Raw genomic sequence first — 20,898 nt, 5'->3', positions numbered from 1 at the left:
TAATCTTGAAAAAATGAAAATATAGAAAATCTTAGCAAAGAAACAAGTTAAAAAAAAAAGCCAAATGAAAATTACAGAATTGAAAAATACAATACACCAAAATATAAAACTCACTGAATGGGTAGCAATAAATATGACAGAAGAAAGAGGCCACGAACTAGAAGATAGAACAGTAGAAATGACCCAATCTGAACAACAGAGAGAAAATAGACTGGGGAAAAAAAGAACAAAGCCTCAGGGATCTGTGGGACTATAAAAAAATAAACCTAACATTTGTGTCATTGGATCCCAGAAGGAGAGACGAAAGAGTATGAGACTGAAAAAATATTTGAAGAACTCACGGCAGAAACTTTCCAAATTTGTCAAAAGACATAAACTTACACATTCAAGAAGCTGAGTGAATGATAAACTCAAAGAATTCTATGCCACACATGATAATTAAATTTCTGAAAACTAATGACAAAGAAAAAAATCTTGAAAGCAAACAGAGAGAAACAACGCATTGCGTACAAGGGAAGAACAACTGGAATGACAGTGAATTTCTCATCAGAAACCATGGAGGCCAAAGGAAGTGGCACATTTGTCAAGAGCTGAAAGGAAAGAATTCTATATCTAGTGAAAATATGCTTCAGGACTGAAGGAGAAATAAACACATTCTCAGACAGGAAACTAAAAGAATGTGTCACTAGCAGAACTACCCTTAAAGAATAGCTAAAGGAATTTCTCCAAACAGAAAAGAAATGATAACAGAAGGCTTAGAACTTCAGAAAAGAAAAGAAGAACAATGGAATGGGTAAAATAGGAGTAGATATAGATTATCTTTCTCATCATGAGTTTCTTAAATCCTATTAGAAGGTGGAAGCAAAACTTATAACACTATCTGATGTGGTACTAAATGTATAAATAGGAAATACTTTAGACAATTATATTTTTTAATTTTTTAAATGGTGATGGTAAATGCAGCTAAATGGAAGTAAGGTTTCTATACTTCACTCCAAGTGCTAAAACGATATCAATAGACTGTGATAACTTATGTTTGTATACTATAATACTCAGAGAACCACTGAGAAAACTATACAAAATGCTACACTCAAAAACACTATAAAAAATCAAAATGGAATTCTAAACAATGTTCAAGTATTCCACAGGAAGGCAAAAAAAGAAAGAGAGTAATGAGAAAGAGAGAAAACAAACAGAAAAATAAAAAGAAGTAATAAATAAATAAAAAGCCCTAAAATTTAAATGTAAATGGTCTAAATACACTGATTAAAACACACATCATCAGAGTGAATTAAAAAAAAACACGACCCAACTATAAGCTGTCTCTAGGAAACTCACTTCAAACATAATGACATAGGTAGATTAAAAATACAAGAATGAAAAAAGATATATAATGCAAATATCAATAAAAAATGTAGGAGTGGCCATAGTATATTATTTATTACATATTGTAATATAATATACATTATATATTATGTTATTATTTATTATATATTAAAATCAGATGAAGTAGACTTCAGAGCAAAGAAAATTACTAGGAACAAAGAGGAACATTGCATAATGATCAATCCCTCTGGAAGACATAATGATACTAAACGTGTATGTGCCAAACAACAGAACTGAAAAATACAGAAAGCAAAAAACAATAGAGCCAAAAGGAGAAATAGACAAATCTAAAATTATAGGTAGGGATTTCCATACCCTACTCTCGGCAAATGACAGAACTACTAGACAGAAAATCAACAAAGATATAGAAGAACTCAACACCATCATCAACCAACAGAATCTAAACAACATTTATAGAGCACTCCACCAAACAACAGCAGAATTCACATCCTTTTCAAACACCCATGTAACATTAACTAAGATAGACCATATCCTGGGTCACAAAGCAAACCTCAACAAATTTAAAAGGATTGAAATCATACAGAGTATGTTCTCTGATCATAATAGACTCAAACTAGAAAGCAATAGCAGAAGGACCGCACAAAAATCTCCAAATACTTGGAAACTAAACAATAAACTTCTAAATAATCCATGGGTCAAAGAAGAAGTCTCAAAGGGATTTAAAAAACATTGAATTGAATAAAACAGAAATACAATATATCAACATGTCTGGGACACAACTAAACCAGTGCTGAGAGGGAAATCTATAGCACTAAATACATAGCTGAGAAAAGAGGAAAAGTCTCAAGTCAATAATCTAAGCTCCCACTTTAAGAACCTACAAAAAGAAAAGAAAAAAAAAAAGCAAAATAAGCCCAAGGCAAGGAGAAGGAAGAAAGTAATACAAATAAGAGCAGAAATCAATGACATTGAAAACAGAAAAACAATAAAACAAAGAGCTGATTCTTCCAATAAGATCAATAAAATTGACAAAACTGATACAAAACTTACAAAGAAGAAAAAAGAGAAAAGACAAATTACCACTATCAAGAATTAAAGAGGATGGGGCCGGCCCTGTGGCTTAGTGGTTAAGTGCGCGCGCTCCGCTACTCGAGGCCCAGGTTCGGATCCTGAGGCGCACCAACGCACCGCTTCTCCGGCCATGCTGAGGCCGCGTCCCACATACAACAACTAGAAGAATGTGCAACTATGACATACAACTATCTACTGGGGCTTTGGGGAGAAAAAGGGAAAAAAAGGAGAAGGATGGCCAATAGATGATAGATGTTAGCTCAGGGCCGGTCTTCCTCAGCAAAAAGAGGAGGATTAGCATGGATGTTAGCTCAGGGCTGATCTTCCTCACAAAAAAACAAGGGGGGGCGTAATAAGAGAATTGTGATGGCTAATTTTATGTGTCAACTTGGCTGGGCCATGGTGCCCAGATATTTGGTCAAACATTATTCTGGATGTTTCTGTGAGGGTGTTTTTAGATGCAATTTACATTTAAATCAGTGGGCTTTGAGTAAAGCAGGTTGCCTTCCATAATGCAGGCAGGCCTCATCCAATCAGTAGCAAGCCTGAATAGACCAAAGATTGACCTCCCCAAGCAAGAGGGAATTCTCCAGCAGACTGCCTTCTGACTTCATTTGCAACATCAGTTCTTCCTGCTTCTACAGCAGACTACCTTTAGACTTGAACTTTGACTCTTTCCTGAGCCTCCAGCCTGCTGGCTTCCCTCTTCAGATTTTGGACTCACCAAGCCTCCACAATCTCATGAGCCAATTGCTTATAATAAATATCTTTACTGTACATACATATACACACACACATATATATACATATAGATACATCCTATTGATTCTGTTTCTCTGGAGATCCCCAATACAAAGAAGAAGAATAAAAAAGAGAGAGAGAGAAGACAAATTACCAATATCAGAAACAAAATAGGGGACATCACTGTGGGCCCTACAGACATCAAAATGATAATAAGCAAATACTATGAACAACTCTCCACACATAAATTTGACAACTTAGATGAAATGGACCAATCTCTTGAAAAGCACAAATTACCACAGCTCACCCCAAATAAAATAGATAATTTAAAGAGCCATATAACTATTAAGTTGAATTCATAATTGTAAAACTCAAAAAAGAAAAGAAAAGAAAAGAAAAGAAAAGAAATCTCCAGGCCCAGAGGGTTTCAACAGAGACTTTTTCCAAATGTTTAAACAAGAATTAACACCGGGCCGGCCCCGTGGCTTAGTGGTTAAGTGTGCGCGCTCTGCTACTGGCGGCCCAAGTTCGGATCCTGGGCATGCTCCGATGCATCGCTTCTCTGGCCATGCTGAGGCCGCATCCCACATACAGCAACTAGAAGGGTGTGCAACTATGACATACAACTATCTACGGGGGCTTTGGGGAAAAAAAAGGAGGAGGATTGACAATAGATGTTAGCTCAGAGCCAGTCTTCCTCAGCAAAAAGAGGAGGATTAGCATGGATGTTAGCTCAGGGCTGATTTTCCTCACAAAAAAAAAAAAAAAAGAATCAACACCAATTCTACACAATCTCTTTCAGAAAACAGAAGAGAACATTTCCCAACTCATTTTATGAAGCTAGTATTATCCTGATACCAAAACCAAATAAAGACAGTATCAAAAAAGAAAACTACAGACCAATATCTCTCATGGATATAGACACAAAATTCCTTAACAAAGTATTAGTAAATAGAATTCAAAAATATGTAAAAAAAATTATACACAATGACCAAGCGGGGTTTATTCCAAGACTGCAAGGCTGGTTCAACATTCAAAAATAAATTAATGTGACCCACTGTATTGACAGTCTAAAGTGGAAAAATTACATGACATCAATTGATACAGAAAAGACATCTGACAAAATTCAACACCCATTCATGATAAAAACTTTCAGAAAAATAGCAGTAGAGGGGAATGACATCAACTTGATGAAGATCATCTACAAATAACCTGGTAAAGGTTGTAAAAGAGGTAACATTATATTTAATGGTAAAAGTCTGAGTGCTTTTCTCCTCAGATCAGGAACAAGGTAAGTGTGTCATTCTCACCACTCTTAATCACTATAATGCTGGAAGTATTAGTCAGTGCAATAAGACAAGAAAAGGAGAAAATGCTTTTATTTCTGAAAGGAAGAAATAAAACCATCTCTCTTTGCAGACGACATGATTATCTACACACAATATCTGAAGGAATCTACCAAAAAAATTCCTAGGACTAATAAGTGAGCTCAGTAAGGTTTCAGGATATGAGACAAACATTTTTAAAAAATCAATTGTATTTCTACATATTAGCAATAAACACAAGGACAATGAAATTAAAAATACAACACCATTTACAATAGTTCAAAATAAAATGAAATACTAGGTGTAAATCTAACAAAATATGTACAGAATTTGTATGCTGAAAAGGATAAAATGCTGATAAAAAAATCAAAGATCTAAATAAACGGAGAGACGTACCATTTTCACGTTAAAAGACTCAAAATAGTAAAAATGCCAGTTCTCTCCAACTTGATATACAAGTTTAACACAATTCCTACCAAAATCCTAGCAAGTTTTTTTGTACATACAGACAAGATTATTGTCAAATGTATGTGGAATGGCAAAGGGACTATAAAAGCTAAAACAATTTTGAAAAGGAGAATAAAGAGGGAGGAATCAGTCTACCCAATTTCAAGACTTATTCTAGCTATGGTAATCAAGACAGTGTGGTATCGGCAGAGGAATAGACACACAGATCAATGGAACAAAATACAAAACCCAGAAATAGACCCACACAGATACATACAACTGATTTTTGACAAGCGCGCAAAAGCATTTCAATGGAGGAAGGGTAGCTTCTTCAACAAATTGCGCTGGAGCAGACACCCACAGGCAAGAAGGGAGAGGAGGAGAAGAGAGGGAGGGGGAGAGGAGGAGAAGAATCTCAGCCTAAGGGTTACACATCTTATACAAAACTTCAGTCAAAATGGATCACAGACTTAAAACTACGAAACTTTTAGGAAAAAACATAGGAGAATATCGTGGGGATCCAGAGCTAGGCAAAAAGCTCTTGACACCAAAAGCATGAGCCATAAAAGAAAATACTGATCCGCTAGACCTCGTCAAAATGAAAAAGTTTTGTTCCGCAACCCTGTTAAGAAAATGAAAAGACAAGCTGCAGGCTGAGAGAAAATACTTGCAAACCACCTGTCTGACAGAGGACTGGGATATAGAACATGTAAAACTCTCAAACTCAACAGTAAGGAAATAAATAATCCACTTAAAAAGTCGGCAAAAGATACGAAGAGACACCTCAATGAAAAGCATATACAAAGACGTTCAACATCATTAGCCACTAGGGAAAGGCAGACTAAAACACAGTGAGGTATCATCCCTATTATAATGATGAACATAAACAGCTGTGACCACAGCAAATGCTGGTGAGGATGTGGAGAAACTGGATCGCTCATACACTGCTAGTGGGGATGTAAAATGGTACCGCCACTCTGGAAAACAGTTTGGCAGTTTCTCCGAAAACTAAACATACAGCTACCTTATGACCCAGTTGTTGAGCTCCTGGGCATTTATCCCAGAGAAATAAAGACTTCTGTTCACACCAAAAGCTGTACACAAACGTTCATAGCATCTTTATTAGTAATAGACCAAAGCTAGAATCAACCCAGATGTTCTTTAGTAGGGTGGGTGGTTTTTTTCTTTTTTTAATTTTATTTATTTATTTATTCCCCCAAAGCCCCAGCAGATAGTTGTAGGTCATAGCTGCATATCCTTCTAGTTGCTGTATGTGGGACGCGGCCTCAGCATGGCCGGAGAAGCGGTGCGTTGGTGCGCCCCCCGGGGATCCGAACCCGGGCCGCCAGCAGCGGAGCGCGTGCACTTAACCGCTAAGCCATGGGGCCGGCCCGGGTGAGTGGTTAAACAAACTGTGGTCTATCGACACCACGGAATACTACTGAGCAATACAAAGGAGAAAATTACTCATACAGGCAACAACCTGGGTGGATCTCCAGGGAGTTATGCTGAGCTAAAATATCCAATCCCAAAAGGTTACTTACTATGTGATTCCATAACGTGATTCCATTTATGGAACACTAAAATGACAAAATTTTAGGAATGGAGAACAGATTAGTGGTTGCCATGGATTAGTGACAAGGCAGGGGAAGGAGGGAGGTGGGTGTGGTTACAGAAGGGCCCAGGGAGCAATCCTTGTTGAAACTCTTCAGTATCTTGACTGTGGACACACAAACCAACATGGGTGATAAAATTGCACAGAACTTAACACACACACAAACACAAGTAAAACCCAGGGAAACTGGAACCAGATCAGTGGATTGTATGGGCGTCAATATCCTGGTTGTGATCTTCCGCTGTTATTTTATAAAATGTTAGTTACCATTGGGGAAAACAAGCTCACATGTACAATGGATCCTTCTGTATTATTTCTTAGAATTGCCTGTGAATCTATGAATACCTCCGTAAAATTTTCAATTAAAAAAATTCCACCTTTAGGAATTTTTTGTGAGGAAATAATAGAAGGGTTTGAAGGCATAAGAGCAGTCATACTTCTCTGAGAATTGTTTATGACAAGGAGCTGGACCCAGCTGGGACCCTTCCACAGGGCCGTGCGCCCGCCCTGCTGTGCAATATCAGGCGGCCATTAAAAATGGCGCTGCGCGGCCATAACCAGTGGTGGGGACATGTAGGTATCTTATTAAATGAAAACAGCTGATTAGAAAAGAGTGTATATATATATATAAACACTTTTTTTAATCTACAGGCTTGTATATAAAACCTGGGTGAGATAGACATCTCACTGTTTTCAAAGTTATCCTGTTGGCGTGATCATGGTTCTTTTTCTTTATTTTGGTGTTGGCTGGACTTTTAATAGGGAACAGTATTCCTGTTATGATTAGGGTCGCTAGGTAAAATACAGTACACTCACTTAAATTTTAAATTCAGATAAACAACAAATAATTTTTTAGTATGAGGCTGCCCCATGCAATATTTGCACCTCTATCTGCTAAAGCTGGCAGTCCCAGTTACGATTATAAACTCTGAAGCCACTTCCACCTCTGGAAATAAAACAGAACCAGCCACCACAGGCTGATGTCCTCCATGTCCAAGGCGGGTGGGTGTGAGCCACCTGAGCTGTCTACTCCCACCTGGGCTCTTCCCCAGGTCCTGGATCCCACCTGCTCTCACCAAGGACACCTCCTGGGATTTCCTTGGCTCTCTCTCTCTCCCTGGGGATCATTGTATCACCATCTCTCTTCCTCCTGGACCCATGCCCACCCCCTTTAGCAGTCCCTTCCTCCTGGTCTCACCATTTCACCATTTCACAGAGGCAGGAGTTTGCTCCTGCCCCAAGGCCTTGCACCCACATACTTTCTGTGTGCTCCCTCCCGAGCACCCGATCCCTGCCACACAGCCCCTCTCTCCCCTTGCGAGCTCGACAGTTCCTTGTGGCACTTACTGCTGCTACTTTTCCCTGGCCCTCCCTGCCCAGAAAAACATAAGCGCCATTCTCTTCCCAAGCACTCCATCTCACTGCGGGCTAGGTACCCCACCTGCAGCTCTGTGCACCTAATCCCTCACCAAATCGTGCCATGTCCTCTCCTAAGGCCCCCTGGGGTGTGTCCCGGGGTGCCACGGACTGTCACCTCACTGCCTCCACAGCACCCCAAGTGGTCTTCATAACACAGTCACCCCAGCTCACCTTCAAACCTCTCCTCTGCACCCCAGGAAGGGGCAAAGCTCCAGGCAAGCGCCCCAGGGTTTGTTCCCCGCCCCTTCTGAGTCCTCACCTTCGGCAGAGGGCTGGTTCCCCCTCGGGCCTCCACCTGGATGGGACCCTGCCGCCCTCGCACTGCCCCGACCCTCCCTCGCCCGGAGGAGGAGGTGGTGCCACCGTCATTCCCACTTCTCAAGTGGGGACACGGAGGCTCCCGGAGACCTCAGCGGCGGGCGGTGGCCCTGGGCTCCCTGGGGGGCCTGCCCTCCACCAGTTAGGCAGCCGGGCCAGTGTTCACGGCACAGCTACCCTGCGCCAGGGGCCCCTGCACCCGCCCGCTGCTGGCCGCGTCCCTCTCCAGGCACCACGACAGCCACATCGCCTCCTGCACCGGGACGATCACCGCTGCAGCCCTCAGGTCCGGGGCTGGCCAGCAGCAGCTACGTACAGGCCTCGACCTCGGCTACCGCCAAGGAGCAAGGCCGCCCCAGCCGTGAGCCTCGGAGAAGCATGGCCGGGACACCGGCACACGTCCTCCCAGGGCTGCAGTCCTGCCTGTAACAGCAGTGACAGCGAACGTTCAGGAGTGGAAGCCGCAGGGGCACCTCCTCTTCGCTGGTCCTGGGGGCACTGGAACCTCCACTCCGGGAGGCCTGAGAGGTCCCGGGAAGGGCAATGATGGGGGTACCTGGATACGGGGACCCCCCCCGGGGGGGGGTGGTACCCCAGTGGGGGGCACCCAGTTATGGGAGGAGCCCTAGTGAGGAGTGTTTGGGTTCACCTGGTGTCAGTGTCCCCCCCCACCCTGAGGGCTGCAGCCCCTTGGAGGCCAGGCTTGGCGTGTGTTCGCTGCCCACTCTGCCCCACCTGCTCCCACCAAGGCCTCCCAGGAGCATGTGGCCTGTGTGCATCCTGGGGTTCCTCTGCACCAGATGCCCTCTGGGGGAACACGCACCCAGATCGTCTGGCAGGTCGCACAACTGCCCCCTCGTCCTCCGACCCCCCAACATCCTTTCCTCCACACTGCAAATGCCTGTGGAAATTAATAAAAGAAACCTCAACTAAACTAGACTGGAGAGGCCTGCAGGGGGAGCTCTCAGCCCCACCACACACAGTCAATTACTCCCAACAGAAAGAAACAGACTTGCATCTCAGGAAGTACAACTATTTACTACTGAAGGAAGATTTCTCTCCCTGCCTGGCAACAGCCCAGCCAATGAGAAAAGCTGCAGCTCAGCCAATCAGAAATGCCACAGCTCAGTCAATGTGAAACACAGCAGCTCAGCCAATCAGAAATGCCACAGCTCAGCCAATGAGAAGTTGCTGGCCTGAATTGTCACTTTCCCCCAATGGACTTGCCTTTAGAACAGCCCCTCCCTGTCCCTGCTTTTTCTCTATAAAGGCAGCTCCCCTCCTTTGTTCTCCAGATTTGCCACTGGGTCTCCAGAGCATGCACATCCTGAGTTGCAATTCTTTTGGCTATTCCAGAATAAACTTGTTAAGAGATAAAATAATACACAAATATGCTTTTTAAGTTGTCATCCCCAGCTCCTGGGAGGCTACGGTGGGCGCAGGGGCAAGTGGCCAAGCCTGGCCTTGAAGGGCCTACCCCAGGTGAGGAGTTGGGGTCAGTGTGGCAGAATGACTCAGGGGTTTGGGTCAGACAAGTCTCATGGAGCCCCCTTGAGTCCACAGCTGATGCCAGTGTGGAGCACGTGGTCCTTGGAGGGGTTTTCCGATAGCCTCCCCAATCTGGCTCCAAAGACGGAAAGTCAAACCTGAGACAAGAAGCTGGGCCCAGAGACCCCTGACAAACACGTGAGCTCGTGAGGGAGCACAGTAGCTCCCTCCTGGGTGGGGCTACTCTGTATCCAGCAGCCTCACGTGTCTATACTTAAGGAGACCCTCCGGCACTTTCTTCTGGGCCCACAACGTGGGCTTCCCAGACCCCAGATGAGCCAGCTCTGCCCCTGCCAGCTGTGTGACCTCAGGGAACCCTCAACCCTCTTCAGCCTCAGGGTTCTCATCCCTGAGATGGACAATGACACCACATTCTGCATGGGGTGAGGGGGTCTCACAGATGAGGAGGACAACATGGTGAGTTCCCTGCAGGTGGTTGGCACCCTGGAGCCCCCTCCTGCAGCCTGACAGCTTCCCTTCCCCCTGGACCTATCTGGGGTCTTCTCCACCTGGCCTGCTGGCAGAGCCGCCTGCCTCCTGCACACACACAGCATTCTTGCTGCTCTGAAAGGAACGGGGGGGACACGCATTGAGAACAACAGAGCTGGGCCACATTCAAGCTCCCAGAGCCACCAAAGACCCACCTCCACCTTCCAGGAGAAGATAACCACAGGACTCTGAGTTTTCAGCCAGAGGGCCACCATGGCACCTGCAGCAGGAGACTGGTAGATGTCCACCCCAAACCACTATGGGGAGGAGGCTCCAAGGCACAGCCACCCTTGCTTCAGGCCTGGCTCCCAGGACCCCCTGCTGTACTGCCCCAGTGACCCAGTGGTCCCCAGGGCCAGGGGGACCCAGCTGCTTCCACACGCGACAACATCGACCCCACGTTCCCTTAGGTGGGCTTGGAATCTTAATTCACATCTGAGAAATGAGGAAATGCCAAAGGTCACAGGGCTGGGAAGCTGAACATGGAGTGAAACCCCTCCAAGGGCCCTAGCACTGCCTGCAGGCACAGAGGACCACTTGGTGGGCAGAGGGTGTTGTAGGTCAGTCCTCTGCCTCAGTGGCCTCAGTGACCTTGGAGCAGGGTGCTCAGCCACTCTTCAACCCCATGGTGATTGAGCGTGGACTCAGTGCCTTGTACTTGGTACTGCTGACCCTGGAGACAAACCCCCTCTGTCCTGGGGCTCCAGGTCTGTGCTTGGAACTCAGATAAGACCCAGGAGCTTACACTTCAGTTCAGATTAAAAAAAAAAAAAGGTACAATGTCTCGGGCACACAAAAAGTGCTGATCAAAGATTTGGTAAATGAACGGACCACAGCTGTTAGACAGGGCCACCATGTGTCCTGACTTGCTGCGACAGTCCCAGTTTATGCTGGTGCTGGCTTTGTGATGGGTAGCATCACCATTTCATGACCTAAGTGTCCCATTTGGGCATTAAGTTACACGGCCACCCTATGTACAGAACAAAATCCTTCCTGGGAAAGTTCAGAGCAGGCCACACCTGGCTGACCTGCAGGATGTGGAAGGTACAGGAGGGAGGATACAGGAGGGAGGTGGACCCGGTAAGTCCCTCCAGGAAGCGTTGTTGCCGTTCTGCTAGCGGAATCTTTTATGGCCACACCTAGCTCCGTGCCTGGCAATTGTGGGGATTCAATCAACCTATTCTGAAAGACTTAAAGAGCGCTTGCTCTTCTCGGTGCTGGGCATAATCCATCAGTGCACATGACAGAGAAGGCCCTGCTCTCCTGCAGTGTTAATCCTGGTTGGGGAGGCTGACCAGGAATGAAGAGTAAATGTCAGAGAAGCATGAAACCAGAAGGTGAGGCGTGAGGGGGTGCAACTTTATAGAGAATAGTCAGGGAGAGCCTCCCCAATAGGGTGACATTTCGGCAAAGATCTGAAGAGGTTCCTTCGCCTAGAGCAGGCGTTGGCAACTTTTTCTGTCAAGGGCTAGACAGTAAACATTCCTAGCTTCGTGGGTCATATGGTCTCTGTTGCAGCTCCTCAGCTTGGCAGGTGCATTGTGAAAGCAGCCATAGGCGGTAGTAAATGAATGGGCGTAGCCGTGTTCCAGTAAAACTCCATTCAGGACACTAGCATTTGAATTTCATATATTTTTCAGACGTTATGAAATATTATTCTTATATCCATCTTTTCCTAGCCTTTGAAAGATGAGAAAACATTCTTAGCTCGGGGGCATACAAAAACAGGTGGCGGCAGGATTGGACAGTGGCCACTGCTGCCCCCTGAGCTATACAACAAATATTGACCACTACTCTGTGTTAGGCAGCATTCTAAGAGGAAGGATCCATCAATGAGAACACAAAAAGAGCAAAACTCCGCTGCCATTGAGATTTGATAATAAATAAGTAAACTATAGAGACTGTCATATAGCAGGTCCCAAGTCCCCGCCTGCCTGGCTCAGTCACAGAAGTCAGGATCCTGACGCTGGAACAGAATGAGTGGGCCAAGGGGCGCCAGCACGGAGGAGGGGGGCGTGGAGGCCGTGGGAGGGTGGGGAAGGGAGCGATGGAGGGCTCTGGGTAGAAGAGGGCACGACCTGACTCATCTTACTGAACTAGGCGATAATTGTTGAATGAACGACTTCCTAATGATGGTATACACTTATAACGTGAACATACTCGTCTCATTTTCATACGAAGTGAGCTGTAGTCCAAGGGTGAGGAAGGAGGGACCTTGGGCCAGATTCAGCCCGCAGAATCTGTATCAGGAAACGGTACACTAAACGTCCAGCTTCCTTACATACACTGAAAGAGCGCCCGAGGCCCCGTGCGGTCGGCGCCTGCTGCCGCTGGGCCACCGCCCCACCCGAGGCCTCCCCGGTGCCGGCCACTGCCGTGTGAGGGTCGCTCTTCTTCCGCGGCCCGCACAGGGTTAAGTTTTAATCCCTGTTCTACGCTGGACGCGCCGAGCACGGAAGCACTTATCTCCTTAGACTTAAGGGCTTAAGCGCACCCTGCCCGTTGCCGCCGCAGCCCTCGCCGCCCTCGGCGCGGAGCAGGACCTCAGCGACGGCTCAGGTACGCCGGGCTAGGGCCGTCCGCTCACGCGGCCCTGCGCCCGGTCCCCTCCCCGCCCTCGCGGGCCCCGCGGCGAGCTGGGTGTCCGGCCCGGGGCCGGGGCCGCGCAATCGGGCCCCACCCGGCGCACCTGCCAGCCGAGCCCAGCGCCGTCGGCGCCGCAGCCCTCGGCGCCCCGGCACGTGGGCAGCCGGCCCGGAAACTCGCGGCGGGCCACTGCCAACAGCCTAGCCACCAGACGCCGCTGCAGCCTGCCCCGCCCAGCCAGCGCGCCCAGACCCTCCAGCCGCCCGCCCTGCCGGACCCCGAGGCGGGGCTGGCGCGTGCGCAACGCGCCTGCGTGGTCGGCCCTGCAGGACCAGGGGGCGGGGTCGGCGCGCGGGGACTGCACTTGAGTGGTCGGCCCAGCCCAGCCCGAGGGTGGGAACGGCGCCTGCGTGGTCGGCCCCGGCCCGCCCCGTCAGCAACGCCCCGGCGCCGCTAGCCGCCCGCGAGGCTGGGCCCCGGAGCGGGGAGGGCGCGTGCACTGCGCCTGCGCACGCCGGCCCCGCCCCCCCCCGGCCCCGCCCCGCGCCGCGCGGGGCCCTGGGAGGGGCGCAGCGTCCGGCGGCGTCGCGGGCGGCGGGCTGCGGGCGGCGGCGGCGGCGGCGGCGGCGGCGGGAGGGGCGGCGGGGGCAGACAAAGCCGTGGCTAATGAATGAGAGCGCGTCCGCCCGCGCCGTCCGTCGTCCGCAGCCGGACGGGAGCCGCGCCGCCCCAAGCCCGGCGCCCGCGGTGAGTGCGCGGCGTGCGGCCCGAGCCGACTCTGCCTCAGCCGCGAGCTCGCGCCCGGGCCCGGCCGTCCTGGCGCGCCGTCGGGGCCGGGCCGGGCCGGGCCGGGCCGGGGTTTGGGGGCTGGGTCGGGCCCGGGGTCGGGGGGTCAGGGGCGGGGGCCGGGTCGGGGTGGACGTCGGGGGGCCGGGGTCGGGGCCGGGACCGGAGGGCCGGGCCGGGGTCGGGGAAGGGGTTGGGGGACGAAGGTCACGCTGGGGTCGGGGGAGGGGGTCGAGGCCTGGGGTTGGGGCCGTGGGGCCGATCCAGGCTCGTCGCGATGTTGCCCGCGCCGGGCCGGGGTCGGGGTCGGGGTCTGGGCTGGAGTCGGGGGCCGGGCGCGGTGTCCATGGCCTAGACCCCGCCCGGCCTCCGGCAGACCCCGCGACCCCGGCTCCCCAATCCGGCTGACAGCTGGCGCGCGGCGGCCGGGCTGGACGGTCGCCCCCGAGACGCGTTTTCCGGGCGGCAGGATTTTGTGGAGGAAACACCTAAAGTGGTGAAAAGTTGGTGCGGACGCGCCGGCCGTCGTGCGGGCCGGAGAGGCTGGGTGAGCAGCAGTACCGCTGCTGGTGTGCGGAGCAGACTGTGCACGCGGGGGAACGGCGGTGGTCCGAGACGGGGTCTGGGGGGGTCGCGGGGAGGCGCCGGGCAGCCCCGAGCCGGAGACAGGTGCTCGGGCTCTTTCTTGGAGTACTTTGCCCTCTGCTACCACGGCGAATTGCCTCACAAATTGTGTTTTTAGGATTTTTCTCTAGATATATTTCATTTTCAGTGCGTTTCCAGGAAGAGACAACCAAGGGCCTTATTTAAATGTGTCTTAGGAAGCAGATAAGCCGAGTTCGTTATTACTACGTGCTTTCGAAGCTCTTTAGTTATTGCATATATTGTTTGGGTATGACCATTCCAATTTAATTAATAAAAATACGAATCAAATTACAGAGCATAATTTCACGTTTTTCCAACTGCAGTTGTTTCTTCTAGACCCAGGTAAACTTGGAGTCATTTGTGTATCTTCTTTTGTCCTTTTTCTGTGACCCACACCATCTCCATTGCTAGCTAAGAGAAGTTGCTAGCCCTGTCGGCTCCTCTTGTGCTTTCTTCGTATTTTGGGTAACTTTCAGTAGACACATGCAGCTCTCTGAAACAGGGCCCTGCCAAGGTGAGCCGTCAGGAGAAGCTTCTGTTGGCGTGCTCGTGTTTGTAGAAAAGGGAAGTTATTTGTTTTGAAGTTCACTCAGATCACATCGAGTGCATAGTTTAAGGAATCCACTTCAGACTTGCATGAGACCACTTTGCTAAAGCAAGGGCATCCTTGTGACTTTTTATATAGAAATATTTTTGGTGTTTTCTGTATATCATGGTGATAAAATTAGGAGACTAGGAAGGATTTAGTTGGGTTTTTTAAAAAAGTGCTATGAATAAGCCAAATTTCAATTATGAATTTTTGTTATTAAACAAAATTAACTTGTCAAAGGAAACTGCTCGCAGGAGCTGGACTCCATGCTCCGAGGGTCTCCTGTGGAGTGTCCATGCCGGGACCTGCGCTTGCTGTAATCCTTAAACACATTATATCTGCTTGTCATGCTTTACATTTTCTCAGAAGAAGATCTCGAATGTGTTAAGAGATATTCTGTGAATCTTCCAAAGTTTCAAAGGACAGTCTCCTATATTGGAAGAAAACTCAGACTTTTAGTCCACTTGACAGGTGATTACTTAACAGCGCCCCCCCCCACACACTCACTGTTTGTTCTGATTTCCTGATGTCTTTGGATGTGAAAACTGTTCTTTAATGTCACCACATACACGAAGAGGTTCCTGAGTAACTCAAGCTGTGCAAAGAATGTTCCTAACACCTTGGAGAAAGGTTTTAAGTAAATTATTAGGGTCGTTGATTGAATTCTGTGTCTGTGCAAAGGAGCTGATAAGCAGTATTCAGGTAGTGAAGGAAACGTGTGTGTCTGTGTTTCAGATCCCGGTCCGGCGTAGCATTTGGAGAGTGACTAGACCTGGGGCATGGAGCTGTTGGAGCATGAAGAATGGTGATTGTGGTCAGTGCAGTCCTTCTCTTCACTTGGTATTTGGGTTTTTCTTTGCTGGCTTCAGCTCCTTCAGTCTCTGCACTCGGGTCTGATTTCCTCCTCCTTCGGTGTGATGATTGATGATTGCCTTGCCAGGGAAGGGAAGCTTGTGAGTGACTGTTGGGCACAGCAGCTGGCGTGGAGCAAGGAGCCTCTGATGGTCGGTTCGAGGCCCATCCGACTCTCCCTCGCCAGCATGCTGCTTCCTTCTGCACTTCTCTGCACAAAACATGCAGTTTCAGAGTCAACAACTGTCATTCTTCTAATTACTATTTGATTTTTAAGACTCTGTTTAAATCTCAGGACTTGAGAACATAGGCTATAGGAATCTGTTGTTCATGTTCACGTTTTTGTTTTGCTGAATTCAGCTGCATGAAGAGTCACAGTGTGCCTCTGGCCCTCTCTGTCTTGCAGCCTCGGTCCTGGCCTCTCTTCAGTGTCTGGACTGCAACAGATTTTGGTCCCACACCCTTCCAGGGCCTCGGCGCTTTCTACATCCCTGTCTTTCCTGCCCTTCTCCCTCATCCCGCTTTTCATCACCTGGATTTTTATTCATTCTAGAATATCTCAGATCACTTCCTTACTAATTATTTGATATGTGCGTTCGGTAGTTCAAATTCTGGAAGGGATTGCTGGAGATAAAATCTTCTCATGCCCCCTATTTCTGAGGCAGAGGGGACCGAGAGAGACAGAGATGCTTGACTCTTCGTGAGATGTTCTCACCTGTCTGCTCTGCACCTGGCACTGTTCTGCCTGTTGGGGGCAATGGTAGTTTTTAAAAGAGGGCCTTGCTCTAGATTCCCTGGGAGAACCTATGTAGTGATGGTGGGAATGGACGTAAAACAGAGAAAAAGGCCCTGTAAATGCTCCGAGGAAAGATACGGGCAGGTGAGGGCAGGGATGATGGGCAGTTCCTGTTTGAGAAGTGTACTCTGGAACGACCTCTTCTTTTAGAAGGAGAGGACGTTTGAGTCCAGCCCTGAAAGGTCTAGGGGCGACGTGGTGGAGGCCCCGAATGAGAGGCATCAGTGTGGTGGAGAGGCTGGCCCCTCTGTTTGAGCCTGTGTCCTGGCAGTAGAGCCCCCTCCTCAGCTCCTCGTGCTCCTGATAAGGTACGTGCTCTGTTTGGTTTCCCCTCTGGTTCAGGTGAAGGCCTTTCAACATTTGTGCCCCAGCTCTTTCCCAGCGAAGTCTGCATAGACCATAGAAACAGCTGACACTGGCCTGGGGGTGGGGTGTGGCCAGGTGCCCCCCGTTGGCCCGCTGGGTGCTCTCTGTGTGTCCTTGATCTGGGTGGGGGGGACCCGGCCTCTTGGCCTTGTGGCCCTGCACTCGCTCTGTCCTGCTTCACCACCCCCGCAGATATAAACGCTGAGGAGCTGAGTGTTCCTCTGAGGCCACCACCAACTGAGCCTCACCTTGGTCTGCTTGCCTGCTCGCCACGGAGGGAGCAGCGTCAGGAGCTGTGTGCTGTTCAGTGAGAACTCCAGTTGTGCTGTTACGGGGGCTGTATTCCACATCCTAGAAGGAAAAGGATGCTTTAAAGACTCGTAGCAGCTTCCAGCCGCAGCAGCCATTTCAGACCTGTTACGGGTGGGACTGCACTGTACCCCAGGGGAAAAGGTAGATGGCAAGGGTAAAGGGGACCCACAAAAAGAGTGAGCAGAACAACCCAAATAGCCCTGGTCTGTGACCCAGAACATTTCAGGGACAAACCAGGGACCAGCTGACCTTACTGTTCTCTGTTTGCTTGCTTTGGAATGTGCTTTGTTTCCAAGGTATCCTTATCACGGTGTCTGACCACATCTCATGGAAATAGCTCTGGTTCTAGGTTTTGGAAGTTTAACTCTTAGCAGCTGTCTCTGGTTTTTAGCTTTGGGTTCTCCATCTCAGTTTAGCCAGGACTGGGTTATAGTGTTTCTTTGCATGAACACAATAGCCCTTGCTGGAATTTCTGGCTTTGAGGCAGTTGATGCTGTTGCCACCCCTAAAACGTGTTATGGTTACATACCCTCAGAATATGTTCAGGTTACTCTCAGATGTAGACCAGATCTTAATTTATAGCCTTGGTGGGAAGACTGTCATCTCCAGGTGTGAACCAGGCAGGAGTGTCGGCTGCAGCTCTTTGATCCCTTAGGTGACTTGATAGTTCATTGAGAGCATGTGTACTTTGAGTTCAAAACAAATATGCTTTAGTGTTTTCAAGGTCATATTATGAAGTTTCTAACTGCAAGAGAGTGAAAGCATGGTCTTGGCCCCTCTGAGCTCCGCCTCAGGATGGAGCACTTGTTATAGCCGTGACTGCCACCTTCCGCCCATCTGGTGCTTGCTGCACTTTTTCAGAGGAAATTGCAGATATCACAACACTTCACCTAAGTGCCCTTTTCTCTGAAGAAAAGGCAAAAGCATAACCAACAGTACTGTCATCGATAACGTCTGAGGAACGGAACAATAATCCCTGTGTCATCCAGTGGCCAGATCCACAGTCACATCGCCCAGTTGTCCCCCAGTTGGCTTTAGTAGATGCTTTTCCTGAACCACAGTCTAATCTAGCTCGTTGCATTGGTGGTTATGTCTCTTTATTCTCTTTTATTCTGAAACAATAGTCTCCACACTACCCTCCTGGTCCCACCCCAGTTTTTTCCCCTGACATTGACTTTCTAAAGACACCAGGCCAGTTGTCTTGCAGATGTCCCATGTTCTGGATTTGTTTGCTGTTTTCTCCCTGTCTCGTTTAACTTGTTTCTCTGCCCTCTGTATACGCCCTGTGATCTGGCGGGAAGAGGCTTTATGGATTAGGGCGGCACCTTTTCACGAAGGTGACGCTGTTTGCTTCCTATTGCGCTGTCCTCAGAGGCTGTCCTGCTGTGACAGAAGCTGACTTTCTAATGCTGTTCTTTCTTTCTTCATTTTATCTATGTTTCCCTCATCCATTATGTCCTAAGAAGACAAGTCAATTGCTGAATTCTCTCCCTTTATTACCACTTTTCAGGGGAAGCAGTTGGTTGTAATATTCATCTCCATTCTGAAAAATGTTTTTATTTTTCCTTTTTCTTCTTTGAATATCAGTGTAGACTAATGGATTTTCATTTATTCTTTATACTATAATCTATTAAAGTGTTCTGTTTTTGTTTTTGATGTTCAGTTGGTTATAACTGTGACCAGTAGGGCATCCTTGCAAGGCTGGCTCCTCGTCCTTCTCACTCAGCCTTGTTCTGTGAGCACTTCCTCTCTGGCACCTTCCCCTTTCTTTCCCAGACCTGCCATCAGCCATTCCTCCAAAGTGCTTTGGTTCCTTTTAGTGCAGAAAGGTATTTAGAAACTAGGATCTAGGTATTAGATGTGTTCGTTGTGTTTGTATATTATTGCTGCTATAAGCACCTGTCTGGTGGGCAGAGCTAGGAAATAAATTTTTAAAACATAGTGAGTTCATGCTGATATTTTCAATACAAATTTAAAATTATATGTTTCACTTAATTTCTTTGATTTTTAAGATTTGTATCTTTTTCTTCTGAAAATCTTGATTCTTAGTGTCATTGGCATAGTTACTTATTTTATGCTAAAATATACATAAAATCGGTTGTTAAAATTACATTATGTTACTACTACTAATGAAACTACTTAGCAAAGTTTAAGGTGTTTTTAAGTTTTTTTGTCCTTAGTATATATTCTGTTTAGAATGAAAGGTTAAAGTACTGTGTTTTAAAGCCCCTTGAGGAATATTCTTTTGTCTGTGGTTATATTGCCCATTTGATATATAGTTAGGTTTATTTCTTTCACATTTGGAATTTTCTTTAATTTTTTTTTTTTGTCGAGGAAAATTCGTCCTGAGCTAACATCTGTGCCAATCTTCTGTTTTGTATGTGGATCGCCGCCACAAGATGGCTGCTGCCAAGTGGTGTAGGTCCATGCCTGGGGAACCAAGTGTGCTGAACTTAACCACTAGGCCGTGGGGCCAGCCACTAATTTTATTTTTATGTACAAAATAATTACATGGCTCAAAAGTCAAAATTGTATAAAAGGTATGATTAGAAATCTCACTTCCATCTGTATCTCTTCCACTCTTTATAGGCAGCTGTTTTTATTTCTGCTTTATCCTGCAAAAATAAGCACACACATGGAGACATATCTGTAACTCCCCTTCTTTTCCCTTCCGTCTATCATAAAAGGTAGCAAATACTGTTTACACTGTGTTGTCTGGCTTTTTTATTCGACACGTCTATGAATGTATCAGTCCTTATTGATGGGTTTTGAGTGGTTTTCCAGTCTTTGGCTGTGGAGTGCTGCAGTCACTAACTTGGGGCAGATGTTGTTTTGTATTTGATGAGGGCCGTCTTCAGGGGCTGTTTCTAGAAGTGGGATTGCTGGGTCCATGGGAAAATGTAATTTTGATAGGTGTTTCCAAATTCTCCTCCATGGGTGTGGTCCCAGTTTGCACGCCATCAGCACTCCTCACAGCCTCACCGACAGAGGGTGCTACCAGGCTTTTGGGTCTTTGCCAGTCTGATCCAGTGAGACCTGATATCTTAAAGTAGTTTTCATTTAATATGCTTCCATTTGAATATGAAAAATGGGAAAATATACTTTATCAAATTGGATGTATTTGGTAGTCAAAGCGTTTGAGATCATTAAGTGAAAGTCGATCATTATATTAGTAAGTCAGTGAGTCTGGTCAAGCACTGTAGGATGAGAACTGGAAAACCCTGCCATGAGAACTCTCGCTGTGATACTTACTCTGTGCCATAGTACAGTCACGTGTCACTTAGCGACGGGGATACCTTCCGAGAAGTGTGTCGTTAGGTGGTTTGGTTGCTGTGTCAACATCATACGGTGTACTTACACAAACCTACTACACACTTGGCTGTATGGCACTAATCTTATGGGACCACCATCATATATGTGGCCCGTTGTTGACCAAAACATCTTTATGCAGCACAGGACTGTAATTTGGAAGGCAGTTTCTTTAATTTTTTAAGTAAAAATTAGCAGTAGATTCTCTAGCAAGTCAGAACACATGTGTAAGGTTGAGAATATTCCATACATTTTATGTTTTCTAGCCTATGAAACGGCTCCTCTGATTAGCTGCTTTTACTTTTAGCTGTTTTTGTCTTTGAAATTTAAAAATGTA

At 47.4% G+C, this 20,898-nt stretch overlaps 1 protein-coding gene across 3 annotated transcripts in view; it reads left to right on the top strand.

The window, feature by feature from the left end:
* Positions 1-13,543: 13,543 nt before the first annotated feature.
* Positions 13,544-20,898, top strand: part of ZBED4 (zinc finger BED-type containing 4) — a 29,806-nt gene continuing 22,451 nt past the window's right edge. The window contains exons 1-3 of one of the 3 annotated variants that reach the window (XM_058568110.1): positions 13,544-13,653; positions 15,662-15,740; positions 16,725-16,882. The gene's annotated coding sequence lies outside the window, so the exon portion shown is untranslated. The remainder of the gene's footprint in view (positions 13,654-15,661; positions 15,741-16,724; positions 16,883-20,898) is intronic. The other 2 variants (XM_058568109.1, XM_058568112.1) reach the window with 2 other exon arrangements.

The sequence above is a fragment of the Diceros bicornis genome, chromosome 25 (genome assembly GCF_020826845.1).
Source record: "Diceros bicornis minor isolate mBicDic1 chromosome 25, mDicBic1.mat.cur, whole genome shotgun sequence".
NCBI lineage: Eukaryota > Metazoa > Chordata > Mammalia > Perissodactyla > Rhinocerotidae > Diceros > Diceros bicornis.
The sequence above is the reverse complement of the archived record's forward strand: the minus strand, read 5'-3'. Positions and strand labels throughout refer to the sequence as shown.